Raw genomic sequence first — 14,025 nt, 5'->3', positions numbered from 1 at the left:
GTGCAAGCATATACAATATACATTTGGCTTTCATGTTACACAATGCAGACAGTGGCTGGGTTCATGCACCATATTAATCCATGCTTGTTTTATTGTAGTTGAATAAATTACAGAGGGCTGATATATAACTCTAAAGCATAAATTGTGACTTACATTCATTAGAAAATATGCTAAGCCTAAAAGAACGATTTTGATGGCTTGGCATGACATATGAATGGATATGGATACATGAGCCTTACTATATTATTCCTCTATTTCTCTCACACACAGTTATCTAAAAGGCTCAGTTGTAACTTATTTGTTGCATGAAAACACTATTTTTCTCCAAGGTAGTTCTGTAGTTTCAAAGACTCTCGCTACTCAAAATAACAGCATGTTCTTTCAGTCTGGAAAGTGCCTTCTATCCCATTTCCCCAGCTCCCCCCCCCCCGATTCTTCAGTATGAAGAAGAAATTGCAGATGGCGAGAAAAACTACCTGCACAAGATCTTTTGAGTTAATAAATAGTTAAACAGTTTTCTCAGTCATGGATAATCTTGTGGTAGAAGCAGACAAAGCAACTATATTTAATCTGTAGACAGCATGCTAGAATTTAAGAAGGGCCATTCAAGTAACACTGAATTAAAACTGAACCAAAAATAAACCACCCTGGCAACCTGAAAGTAAATCTGGCAGAAAATAAGGTCTCTATTTTTTTTTCACCTGTTCTGAACGAATAACAGCCTGATGGCACTCCAATTGAGGGATCATGAAGCAACCCATGCTACTTGAGGGCAGTCCATATTCCCCTTCTTTGGAAACGGGTGACCCCGGGGATTCCACAAACACAGCAATCTTTTTGTAGTTACTGAAATCTTTTTCAGGCCAGACATTAAGACTCCAAAGAAAAGAAAAGAAAAAGTGGGTGCCATTCCCTTAACAAGAACACTATTCATACAGTGACCTTCATCTCTGGAGTAAAGGGGACCTTCTTTCTTTTTTCTTTGAGATCGCTAAATGACAGATACTCCTGTCAAGGAGATAAACAACCCTTCATCATAAAGCTTCGAATGTAGACGCAACTGCAAACAATTGCAGGAAATTAACAGAAGCCAATATTGCTTTGTTATCTTTCTGATGTCCTTTCTTTTCTGTTTGTTCCCTTTGTGTGTGTGCAGAGATGGACAAAATTCATGGGGTTACCAGGGGTCGCATCACAGAAATCCAGGAAATGGAATTGGCAAGAGGCCAGGTCACTGTTTCCTCTCTACAACTTTTTGTGCTCATTACCTGCTGCTGCTTTGCAGGGACAGAATGAACTAAAGTCCAGACTAAGCATTGAAGTTGCAATTTCAGAAGAAAGGCTAACCAGTAAGACAACTACACAGTCAGCAATGAGCAATGGTATGCCTAATAATAATTGTGGGATTGCATTCTACTTCATATCTTCAAAATATCCCCTTTTGGGGGGGAACTAGGGAGTCTCTTGTTTCTTAAGTTATAAAGCTGGGTTAATTCTGAGTTATAATAACATAGGGCCATTCATTTCATTTGTTTGCAGGTGAGTGTTTTTCAGTGGTGAAAATCTTTCTTTACCAGGAAAACTTTTGGTAGCCATTCAAATTATTAAAATATTACAACTGAATGTTCCAATCAATCTTTTCCTTCATCCTTTCAGGCACAATCTTGCATACACATCTGTAGTGCAGACAATTCCACGTGACAGTTTATATGAACTGACTTCAAATAGTTCTGGGCATTTAAATATCTAATTCTTTGTCCTGCTCTAGAATATTTGTAAGATTGTGATTGCAACCTCTGACACATAATGGGTTCATTTCCACAGGTAGCATGTCCCATGGTGTCACATTCATGCCGTTAGGATTTGGAGAACACACACTTATTTGTCTGCTTGATTTGTAAGACCACCTTATTATCCATGTGATTCAAGACAGCATACAAAGACAATTAAAAAAAACAACAACATCTTAATAAGCTTTTTAAAAAGCTTCATATGGCAGGACATATAGAACTGTGGTGATCAAGAGTTAGATGATGTATTAGACTATTATAGGCTTCTGCTGCCTGAAATGATGGCTTGCATAATACATTTCTCTATGAAAACAACCATTATGTCTTCTCTTGAGTGATCTTTGCACATCAGTCTGTATTATGACTTAATTTTAATCACTTATTTGTTATGACTGCACAACACCTCATTAGCTGTGTCATCTGGGGAAAATATGTGGCTATTTTAAAGAGTTGCAGACAGATGCCCACATGCTATGAAGTACTTTTTGGGAAATTGAATCTACTTTATTATTTTTAAGAATATGCATTCTGTCAAGACTGATTTGCACTTTCACCTACATTTTTCCTTCCCTCACAACTTGACAATAACAGGGAGGGGGTGGATGGAATGCAAGGGTGGGAGAATGGCACGGTGAGACATTGCTGGCATCTCAAGGACACACTGAGCAGATGTCCCGGCGTAGCTGGCTGTTTCCCATTACAAAATGAACAGGAGTGATTGGTGGACATTTTGGACTAAATGGCCTGTAGGGAAAAGGGGGAATTACTATGCTTCCTTTTGCATGGGAAACCTAGTACTGGTTTTGCTTCTTCTGTGTGCCAATGTGGTTTATTCAGGTAAAGTTTTATACTCTTTGTAAAATAATGTCCCAGGAGTTCCTCTTTTTTGAACAGTTGACACATTCTTCTATTGAAGTTCAGAGAAATGACAGAAGATTAAACTTTAAAAAGACCACAACATATTTTTTTTAAAAACAGACAATAGTAAAATGTCTTCTGGGAAGAGAAGATCAATTCCAAAAGTGCTTTCACAGTAACAATATGTAATAAATAAAGAGGTTTGATATGATAGGAAATTCAATAATCATGCAGTCAGGATCCTCACGCTATTAGCTTACCAATTTACCTTCCTAAGAAGGTAGATGCAGAAAGCAAGTCTTTAAAACAGATATTTTGGTTAAGGTAGGTTCATTTGGCTGCAAATGGTGACTTGAGCAATCTCCTTATCTAAACTGCCATATACCCCTAGAAAAACTTTATCCAAAGAAGATTCCCTTCCTGGCAATATATGTTAAGAATGTTATTCCATCACACCTAAATCTGACCCTCCAGCCCCCAGTTTTGCTTTAGCTTTTTTATATTCACAAAGAATATGTTTAACTGAAAAACCACAGATAATACAGAAGAAGAAAAAGAACCCTCAACCTGTTGCTATAGCAGCAAAGCAAACAGAAATCTATGGCAGAGTCTGCTGTTTGTCCTATGAGCCAATCAATTTGAAATCTCTGTTCAACACAAGGTGTCGCTTAATGAAGCACAATTGTGTGGTTATCCCTTTCATGAAAGGCTATGTTTAATTGTTTCCTACACTGTGTAGTTCACGGTTTATTAGATTCAAATCCAGAAATGCACTAAATTTACATATTGTCCTGAAACTCCCTTAGCGTCAAAGTATATGAAAAATAGATTTGTTTCATTGTTAACAACAAAGTACTGAAAAGATCATTTTTGTAGCAGTACATTTTTGTACCCTTCCTACGTGTAGATCTCAACAGCTGCAGCTGAAAGAGGACAAGAGGTTAACATGGGGTAGCTATGCACCTCGGGTTGTTTTTCTTTTTCCTTTCTACAAAACTGTTTGTTACATGCAGAAATCTTTATGCTTACAAATGAGGTCAACTTCAATCACATACTGAATATTGGCTAAAATCATATTAATATTAGCCTAAACAAAAAAAAAGTATTTAATAGTGGACTTCAATTGTTCAAATCATCTGGAAAATAGTATATGTCATACAATGGCCCAGTAACAAGTAACTAAATTCACCAACAAATCCAGAATCTAAATCCGAGATTCTGTTGTATATTACAGGGAACTTTTGACCTCAATAACTCTTACTTCTTTTTTGTAATTTCAAAAACTTCAGGTAGGAAGGATAAAATGGATTGTTTTTGCATATCTGTGCAGATACCCTATAGAGTAGCAAGGTAGTGCAAGTGACAAAACACATTTTGCAATATTGTGGTACAAACTTCACCTTTTGTGTTTTTGTGTGGGATGTTGTGATACAAGTATGATAGGGTGGCAATTGCATCATTGATGTTGTCATGCATTTTTGCATCATCACTATTAGGCATGGCTATGCATGTCTATGCATACTTAGATAGGCAGATGGTTAAATAAGTCTCAGTCTAATGTGTAAGCACAGGAAGTAGAGACACGTTTGATTCAAAATGTGACAATGGAAAGAGGATAGATGAGTTTATCCAACAACTCAATAAAGAGAAATTCTGAAGTTAATAAGGAAATGCCAGACTTCAATTCCTCAACACATTTCTTCCTCTTCTTCTTCTTCTTCCTCTTCCTCTTCCTCTTCTTCTTCCTCTTCTTCTTCTTCTTCTTCCTCTCCTCCTCCTCTTCTCCTCCTCCTCTTCCTCTTCCTCCTCCTCCTCCTCCTCCTCCTCCTCCTCCTCATGAACCATAAGAATACAGTCTTGTAATCTTATGGTTATTCTGGTATTCAAGGATTCATAGCTTTTGATAATAGTTGATGTACTATTATACATCAAAGGAATTTGTGCCAAGAATAATACCACTACCACCATTGTTGATGTAAAATCATAGTGAAGAAAGAATCATGACTGATGATGCAGCCTGAATCAAAGAAGGAGTTGCAGAGAACAATTTATGAATTATGCACATTTTTAATTAAAATATTGGCATCAGTGGCAGGAGTCCACCAAACTCCTTTCCCAAACAGAAAAAACTACTAGTATCTAACCGAGGGTAAAAGTTTGCTACATTTTTCTTATCTTTCTTAAGAGAAAGAAAAGAAGAAATACTATTTCCTTTGTGCCAAATTTCGGAACTAAACTGGATTCTAAACAAGCTTTTCATTATCTGAGTACTTTACAACAGAGGTGAGATTATTCATTTTGCCCTATAAAAGTCATTTTTACAAAAGTAAATAAGGTAGAACAGAATTTGCCATCTCTAACTGCTGTTACTACCACCAATTGCAAAACAGTTGCTTCTACATATGATAATTTTATGTTTATTTATTTATTCATTTAGCCATCCATCAGCAAATAGATTTAATAAATAGAAGTAGAACTAAGTAGAATAAGTAGAACTAAGGAGAAATTTCCCTATAACTAAGCAGAAATTTCCTGACAGAACAATTAATCAATCAAACAACTTGCCTCCAGAAGTTGTGAATGCTCCAACACTGGAAGTTTTTAAGATGTTGGATAACCATTTGTTTGAAGTGATCTAGGGTTTCCTGCCTAAGCAGTGGGCTGGACTAAAAGACCTCCAATGTCCCTTCCAACTCAGTTATTCTATTCTGCTCTGCTCTGCTCTGCTCTGCTCTGCTCTGCTCTGCTCTGCTCGGCTCTGCTCTATTCTATTCTATTCTATTCTATTCTATTCTATCTACAACTAAATAAATGTAATGAAACGACCTGGGAGATTAAAGCATAAAAGTTTAAAAGTTTAATATATAAATATATATTCTATTCAATTGTTATTCAGTTTGCTAAGTCTTTCTCCCATGCTTCAAATCAAAAAAGAAAGTCTTATAGATCAGCATTCCTGAGAATATTTTAGTCCTTGTGTCTGGCTAAGACTTGACCCTTTAGGCTATAAAATGGCTGCAAAACAAGCAACTTAATATGAATGAAATAAATCTTTCCTCTTTTGCAAAGCACATGGAATCAAGTATCACATTTTATCAAGGACAAGTGTTTTGTTTTGCAGAGAAGTATGAACAGCAGCAGCAACAAATTGGATCATTGTTAGTAGAAAGGAAGGATACTTTTCATTTTCAACAGATAGCTAATGCGGGGCCAATCTGTCCTACAAAACTTACAGTTATCTTCCCAGCAGAAAACAGGGAGGGAACTGTAGAAAAGATGTGGAGACTCTAGAAAGAGTGCAGAGAAGAGCAACAAAGATGATTAGGGGACTGGAGACTAAAACATATGAAGAACAGTTGCAGGAACTGGGTATGACTAGTTTAATAGAAAGAAGGACTAGGGGAGACATGATAGCAGTGTTCCAATATCTCAGGGGTTGCCACAAAGAAGAGGGAGTCAAACTATTCTCCAAGGCACCTGAGGGTAGAACAAGAAGCAATGGGTGGAAACTAATCAAGGAGAGAAGCAACTTAGAACTGAGGAGAAATGTCCCGACAGTTAGAACAATTAATTAGTGGAACAGCTTGCCTCCAGAAGTTGTGAATGCCCTAACACTGAAAGACTTTAAGAAGATGTTGGATAGCCATTTGTCTGAAACAGTATAGGGTTTCCTGCCTAGGCAGGAGGTTGGACTAGAAGACCTCCAAGGACCCTTCCAACTCTGCTATTGTATTGTATTGTATTGTATTGTAGATAAAACATTGTATAAATAATGATGTTGGTAGATGAATTATTGTGAAATTATTCTGGGTTTCCATAACTAATACACATACTTTGCATTTTATGAAACTACCCATCATAATCCATAATGTGGATTTTCTCAGCAAGGGAACCTTTAAACATTCCCTTGGAAGTATAGTAGATGTTTTCCTGCAAGCTATTTTCACTGGACTAGAGCAACTTGTAAATGATCTGACTGCCTGGTAGGATGCCAATTCTATGGCTGGATTGTGCTCAAGCAGCTCATATGACTGGGTTTACCCAAACCAAACCTAAGAGCCAAAGTTAGTTAGCCTTTTAAACATGATGTTAAGATTATGATGTCAACATCAACACACTTTTTTCCAATACACACACACACACACATACACACACACAGATAAAATTTAAAATTAAAACCAAGAAAACAAAAAGAAAAAAGAAAAAGTGCAGAAAAGAAGAACTAGAATAGCAGTGCGTTGTTTTGTCTGATGTTTTATGTTATGTTTTGTTGTTTTATACACGAACGGTCTGTACACCGCCCCGAGTCCCTACGGGGAGAGAGGGCAGTCTATAAATTTAATAAAACCTAAACCTAAACCTAAAACAAACACGAGATAAGAATATTGTAGAGAGAAATAAATGTACTGCACAAAGAAACAGCTTCCCTCTTCATCACAAGTATAAACAATTTCGATAACATATCATCTTTTAAAATACAATTAATGATATCTTCCTGTCATATCTCGTCTCTTAGCTATAAATAAAACTTTAAAAGCTCATTGGTCAGTCCTGATCAGCAAACATGCATTATGGGTTACCAGAGATAACAACACATCTAATTTAACCTTGATTAAATAAAATAGTTTATATTCTTGCCTTTTATTTTTAACAATATTGATCTTTAATCCCTTTCAACAATATCCTAGAATTTGATATCATTTTTTCCTCTTTGTCTCTTCTCACAAGATTCTTCAAAACTTTAACAAGGCTCTTTTGTAAATCCAATAAGGGAAGGTTATCTAGGTCACATTTTTAGTTTATAATTTGTATAGACTTTTTAATTATTAAGACATCAACTGGTTTTGTTTGTATATCCCATATAACATCTTTTCCCTTATCATTCTTCTGACCTGATTCTGATCTGAGTGCCACAGATCTCCGGGTGTGAGTCCCTTGGTGTGAAATGGGGCCCAGGGAGGCAGTTGGGCTTGCTGATTGTATACTTGGCTCCTCGCTATGCATCAGCGGCCCTGCCTGAGCTCGTCGAGCTGATCGTGGAGATGGCGGTTGATACCCCTAAACTTGTGGTTATGGGGGATTTCAACCTGCCATCGACGGGCGAAGCATCCGAGGTGGCTCGGGAGTTCATGGCTTCCATGACAGCCATGGACCTGGCCCAATTAATTCAGGGCCCCACACACGAAGGTGGGCACACACTGGACCTTGTTTTTGTATCTGGACAGTGGACGAGTGATCTGGGAATAGGGGATCTAGTTATTACACCCCTGTCATGGTCAAACCACTCTTCTCTCCGGCTCGACTTCCCCGGCGCTACCCCCTACCGCGGGGAGGCGGAACCTGATTGTCCCAGATGGTTCCGCCCCAGGCGACTGATGGAACCGGATAGGTTCCAGACGGAGCTTGGGCCACTTCCTGTAGCCCTGACCCGCTCCCGGACGGAGGACCTAGTGGCCGCTTGGAATAGGGCGGCTGCTGGGGCCTTGGACCGGGTAGTGCCTTTGTGGCCTCTCCTGCGGCAACGAACCACCCTGGCTCCTTGGTTTACCGAGGAGCTGAGGGTGATAAAACGCCACAAGAGACGCCTAGAAAGCAGGTGGAGGTCCTCACGCTCCGAATCTGACCGAACACAGGTAAGAGCCTATTTACGGACCTACCTTGTGGCACTGAGAGCGGCCAAACGTAGACACTGTGCCGCTCTTATTGCGTCCACGGATAACCGCCCTGCCGCCCTGTTTCAGGTGACCCGCTCCCTCTTATCACAGAGGCCGCGGAAAGCCCCTTTGCAGGGTAGAGCAGAGGAGTTTGGGGAATATCTGCAGGACAAAATCGATCAGATCCGGAGTGGATGGGCCCCCTTCAGTGGACCAGGGGAGACGTCGGAAGCAAGTCTTGAGACACCACGCTGGGAGAGGTTTGACTCTGTTGCCCCCGAGGATTTGGACAGGTTACGTGGGCGACTGCGAGCCACCTCATGTTTACTGGACCCGTGTCCCTCCTGGCTTGTACTGGCATCCTGGGAGGTTACACGAGGCTGGCTCCTGGGTCTGGTGAACGCTTCACTTGGGGAGGGGTCCTTGCCGGCTGCCTTGAAAGAGGCAGTGGTGAGGCCCCTGCTCAAGAGGCCTTCCCTGGATCCAGAGGAGCTAGCTAATTACCGTCCTGTCTCCAACCTTCCCTTTTTAGCGAAGGTTGTAGAGAGTGTGGTGGCACAACAGTTCCCACATCACCTGGAGGAAGCAGACTATCTAGACCCGCGCCAGTCCGGCTTTCGACCCGGTCACAGCACGGAGACGGCCTTGGTCGCGTTGGTAGATGATCTCTGGAGGGCCAGAGATAGGGGTTGTTCCTCTATCCTGGTCCTATTAGATCTATCAGCGGCTTTCGATACCATCGACCATGGTATCTTATTGCGCCAGCTGGAAGAGGTGGGCGTAGGGGGCACCGTTTTGCAGTGGTTCCGCTCCTACCTCTCCGACCGGACACAGTGTGTGTTGGCAGGGGAGCAGAGGTCGACCCTGAGGCCACTCACCTGTGGGGTGCCACAGGGGTCAGTCCTCTCGCCCTCCTGTTCAACACATACATGAAGCCGCTGGGTGAGATCATCCATGGTTTTGAGGTGGGATACCATCTGTACGCTGATGACACGCAGCTGTACATTTCCACCCCAAACCACCCCAACGAGGCCGTCAAAATGATGTCCCGGTGTTTGGAAGCCGTTCGGGTCTGGATGGGGGACAACAGACTTAAACTCAACCCCTCCAAGACGGAGTGGCTGTGGCTACCGACGCCCCGGTTCAACCAGTGGATGCCATCGCTGGCCATAGGGGGCGAACAACTGCCCCCCGTGGAACGGGCGCGCAATTTGGGCGTCCTCCTTGATGCCCGGCTGTCGATGGATGACCATGTGACAGCCATGGCGAGGGGGGCGTTCCACCAGGTGCGCCTGGTGCGCCAATTGCGCCTCCTATTGGATCGGGACGCCCTACGCACAGTCACTCATGTGCTGGTGACGTCTCGCCTGGACTACTGCAATGCTCTCTACATGGGGCTCCCCTTGAGATGCACCCGAAGACTACAGCTGGTTCAGAATGCGGCCGTGCGGGCCATCATGGGAGGAACAAGATACTCCCATATAACACCACTCCTGCGCGAGCTGCACTGGCTACCTGTGGTTTTTCGGGTGCGACAGAAGCTTAAGACCCACCTGTTCCAATTAGCTGGCTTAGCCGATTTATAGCTCCATCTTTCACCTCCTGGCAAACATCTTATCGTGGAATTTTTAAGGGAATTTTAATCTTATTTGTATTTTAACTAAATATGGTACTGTATATTTTCTACCTCCTCCGTCTATGTCTATGTTTATGTATATGTATGCCATTTTGATATGTATTTGGTTTTTAATAATGACTGTACACCGCCCCGAGTCCTGCTTAGGAAAGGGTGCGGGTTATAAATAAAAGTAAAAAAAAAAACAAAACACTTTCAAAACAGTATCAGAATTGTCCAGTAAAACTTGTTCTTCTTCTACAGTATATCATCTTTTAAATATAGTCCCTCTCTATTAAGCAGACACTTAAAAATAAATTCTGGGCCCATTGGTCATACATATTGTCCAATAATGAAAGTATTTTGTTCCAATCTTTATGGGCGTTAAATTTAAGTGTTCTTCTCTTTTAATTATAATCTTTATCTCTCCCCCCCCCTTTTTTTCCCCCAACCTTCAAAGTTCCATTCAATTTTTTCCAAGAAAAAGCAATAGTATTTCCCATAGAAAGAATTGTAATAATTAATTTCAAAATCTTATTTCAAATCCTAGTTCATTTACAACTTCCCAGAACCAATGTCCTAATTATCTTTTTGTGGTTTATTTAAAAAAATGAAAGTCCTTCAGCTTATATGTAAAACCTCTTTGACTAAGGATTGAAGAAAACTCACTTAGTATTATAAAACATGCCATTTTGAAGGTTCGCAATGGCTTCTCTTTATCTGTAAATTAGTTGTATCCAAACATGATTAAGTAATGAAACTTTATGAGACCCACTATGTGAAAATTCCAAATTGGCTATCATCGACAGAAAGGACGACTCATCCAAATTTTATAGATTTGAACAAAATGCTAAGATATAGAGACTTAATTGATAGACAGGGAAACTTAAAAACAATTGAAGAATTGACAGAACAGAACATGAAAGTTGACTGGCTAACTTACCTTCAAATCAAAACTAAATACAATAAAGATATCAAATTATATGACATTGAAACAGAACCACACGAATTGGATAAAATTATTCAAAGCTCAGATAGAAAGATGATAGGAAGAATATATAAATTTCTCCTGAAGTATAAAATGGAAGAGGAAATTGTGAAAGAACAAATGATAAAATGGGCGCAGAACTTTGGATATAATATTGAATTAGACAAATGGGAAAATTTTGGGGGAACAAACTTAAAAATGACACACTCAGTTGCATACAAGGAAAACCAATACAAAATGTTTTATAGATGGCACCTGGCACCAACAAGGTTAGCTAAAATATCAACAAATACCTCCTCAAAATGTTGGAAATGCGAATTGATACATGGAACGTATTACCATTTATGGTGGACCTGTGAGGAGGCTAAAAATTTTTGGAAAAAGATCAAAAATTGGCTGGAGGCAATAACGGGGGTTAAAATAGAATGGAAACCTGAACTTTTTTTATTAGGAATAATGTCTGCGAAATACAAAAAAGAAATCCAGTATTTAATACTACATATAATTACGGTGGCAAGGATTGCTTTTGCCCAGAAATGGAAAAACAAACTAACTCCAAGTGAAGATGAAATAATAAGAAAGGTTATGGACTATGCTGAAATGAACAAACTAACTAAAGAAATTCAGGGAAAAGAAGAATCAGAATTCTACCAGATATGGGATAAATGGTATAGGTGGATGGAGGAAAGAAACAAGAATCAATGAAGGAATGTAACAAAACTCAAAAATAATAGTTATGAGTAAAATAAGAAAGTTAAGAATGGTGAAACTCAAATGAAATACAATTGAATGGGAAATAATATAAGGTGAGCGCTATCGATTGATAACTGCTATTAGAAAGAACAGGAAGCTCCTGTTTGTATTGCATTGTGTAAATGTGTTGTACGTCTAAGTTTTGTGTGTGTGTGTGTATTTTATGTTTGTTAATAAAATTGGGGGGGGGGGAAGTAATGAAACTCTTGTGAACTTTATGTCCATAAGAGCTACCCTAATCCTCCCCTCTCACTTCTCATCTGCCTTTATTTTCTCCAAAATTCCCAAAAGAAAATTTGAGGGAATTTGGAGGACAAGAACTGTTCTTTCATTGGTGTGGGAAGGGTTAACATGCCCCATAATCTGGAACAAGAAGAGCTGGTTTTCACTTTCCTTTGTGTGGCAACCCTGCAATAATTGAAGAATGCTACCATAACTCCCCATTTCTCAATGTCAGACATGAACCTCAGAAAAGGTACTTCAGTCTCTCTTCACAGTATCTAGAAGAGTGTGACCATCCGATGGCTTGTATCTTTACCTATTTCTCAGAATCAGTCTTTCTATAGAATTCGATCACGCTTTGCTCGCACAAGCACGAAGCCGAAGGCACCAGCCTAAAGATGGCGAGTGGGACCTCGTTGAAACATCGCCAAGATACTCTCAATCTTAAAGGGGAAAAGACCCAAATACAACAAGGCTAGCATACCTACACCCGTGAAAATCTCTCTCTCACACACACACACAGAGTTCCTCTTTCTTAATCAAAGAACTTTGCACTTGTCTCTGTAAAATTCCATTCTGTTGCTTGCAGCTCCTAGATAAAACTTATTTATTATATATTCATTTGTATATCACCCCAAGCCCAATGACTTTGGGTGGTTCAGCAAAAACATAAAAACAAGATAGAAATTATGAAGAAGAAAATATGGCAAAACCAGGAAGCAATAGACACACAACCATTCCTCAATGGAGGCTACACCCATCCTGCCCAAAGGTTTAAATGAAATAACCTCTGGGTGTTACTTTTTCCACTCAATTTTATTTCATTCCATAAACATTACCTCCATCTCTTCATTTGTGTCATTAATAAAAATCCTAAACCACAAAGGACTCAGGATTGATCCTTGTAGCATCTCATCAATTCTTCTCCCCAAATAGATGAGAAACCATTGATGAGCCATTCTAAATGCCATTTTTAGGAAAGCTTTATATGCATTATAAAGCTTTATATGCATGCATTTATTATAATTTCATCTAGCCCACACTTAACTGACATGCTCATTAGAAAGGTATTCTATCAAATGATTTGTTAAAGCCAATGTATTAAGAAAGTTATCTGAAGAAAGTAAAATGTAGTTCATGAATGAAAGCAAATATACATGCCCCAAGATAATGTTGCAGGATCCAATCTGGGTTGGTGACCGACCCAGATTGGATTCTGCAAAATGTAGTTTGCCAAAATTTTGGCTTATGATTTCTACTGTGTAAAATTATTGCAGTGTATCTAAGATGGTAAAACAAATCTCTCTATGAAATCCTCTTGCATCTTTCTAGGTTATGGCCTATAGATTGCTGAATTTTCCTCTACTTTATTTTTGAAAACAGTGAGAACATTTGCTCCCCTCCACTCATCTTGGCCTTCAGTTCTTCATGATTTCACAAGGGTAATACATAAGGGTGCAATTCATCTGATCATTGACATTTAAATTCATTTAAATTGAAGTTATACCTCAGCCATATTTCTATCAATCCGGTGCTTCAACCTTGCCCTTTTTCTGGCTCTTCAGTTTCCTGATGGATATATACTGTATTTGTTGTTGGATCAGACTGAAGTGAGTTGTGAGCTGAGTTGTTTGCTTTTTCATTGTATTAATGTATTAATATTTATCTATTTTCATTAAGTAACTGATATATTTTCCTTTTATTTTGAACATTTCTACAAAACCCTTTTTGTTCCCCTTAACATCCTGCATTAACTTTGGCTAATTTTACCCTTTTGTTTTCCTGGCAATAGTTCTACCATTTCTTATAGGAGAAAAAATGGGGGTAAAAACAGAGACAAAAATAAAAGTCACAAACAATTATTATTTATTTTAAGTTATATAGTCCAGCCAACATATCATAAATTTTAAATAAAGGAGCCTATTTTCCTATCTATACCACTCACAGTTTTTCATCAAACTGTGACTAATTGGAGCTATCCATTTCCCATATACAGAACTGGTTTTAAAACTTAGTTTTTCACCAATCATTTATTCTGCAATAGCCTTCTTGCATTATTTCTCTATTTTTAAAAGCAATGTTTTCATTGTATGTTTAATTTCACAAGTACAATTCACTCACAAACACCAGCACTCCATGCATTTT

At 39.2% G+C, this 14,025-nt stretch overlaps 1 protein-coding gene and 1 long non-coding RNA gene across 4 annotated transcripts in view; one reads left to right on the top strand and one right to left on the bottom strand.

Annotated features, from left to right (window-relative positions):
- The window catches only part of LOC309383266, a 59,589-nt gene extending 57,563 nt beyond the window's left edge, over positions 1-2,026 (top strand). Inside the window, exon 6 of the long non-coding RNA XR_014173807.1 lies at positions 1,157-2,026. This is a non-coding gene — a long non-coding RNA (uncharacterized lncRNA). The remainder of the gene's footprint in view (positions 1-1,156) is intronic.
- STON2 (stonin 2) overlaps positions 1-14,025 on the bottom strand; it is a 99,063-nt gene that overhangs the window by 39,218 nt on the left and 45,820 nt on the right. The gene's annotated exons all lie outside the window — the stretch shown is intronic.

This window comes from Natrix helvetica (assembly GCF_964273705.1).
Source record: "Natrix helvetica genome assembly, chromosome: 1".
Taxonomy (NCBI): Eukaryota; Metazoa; Chordata; class Lepidosauria; order Squamata; family Natricidae; genus Natrix; species Natrix helvetica.
The sequence above is the reverse complement of the archived record's forward strand: the minus strand, read 5'-3'. Positions and strand labels throughout refer to the sequence as shown.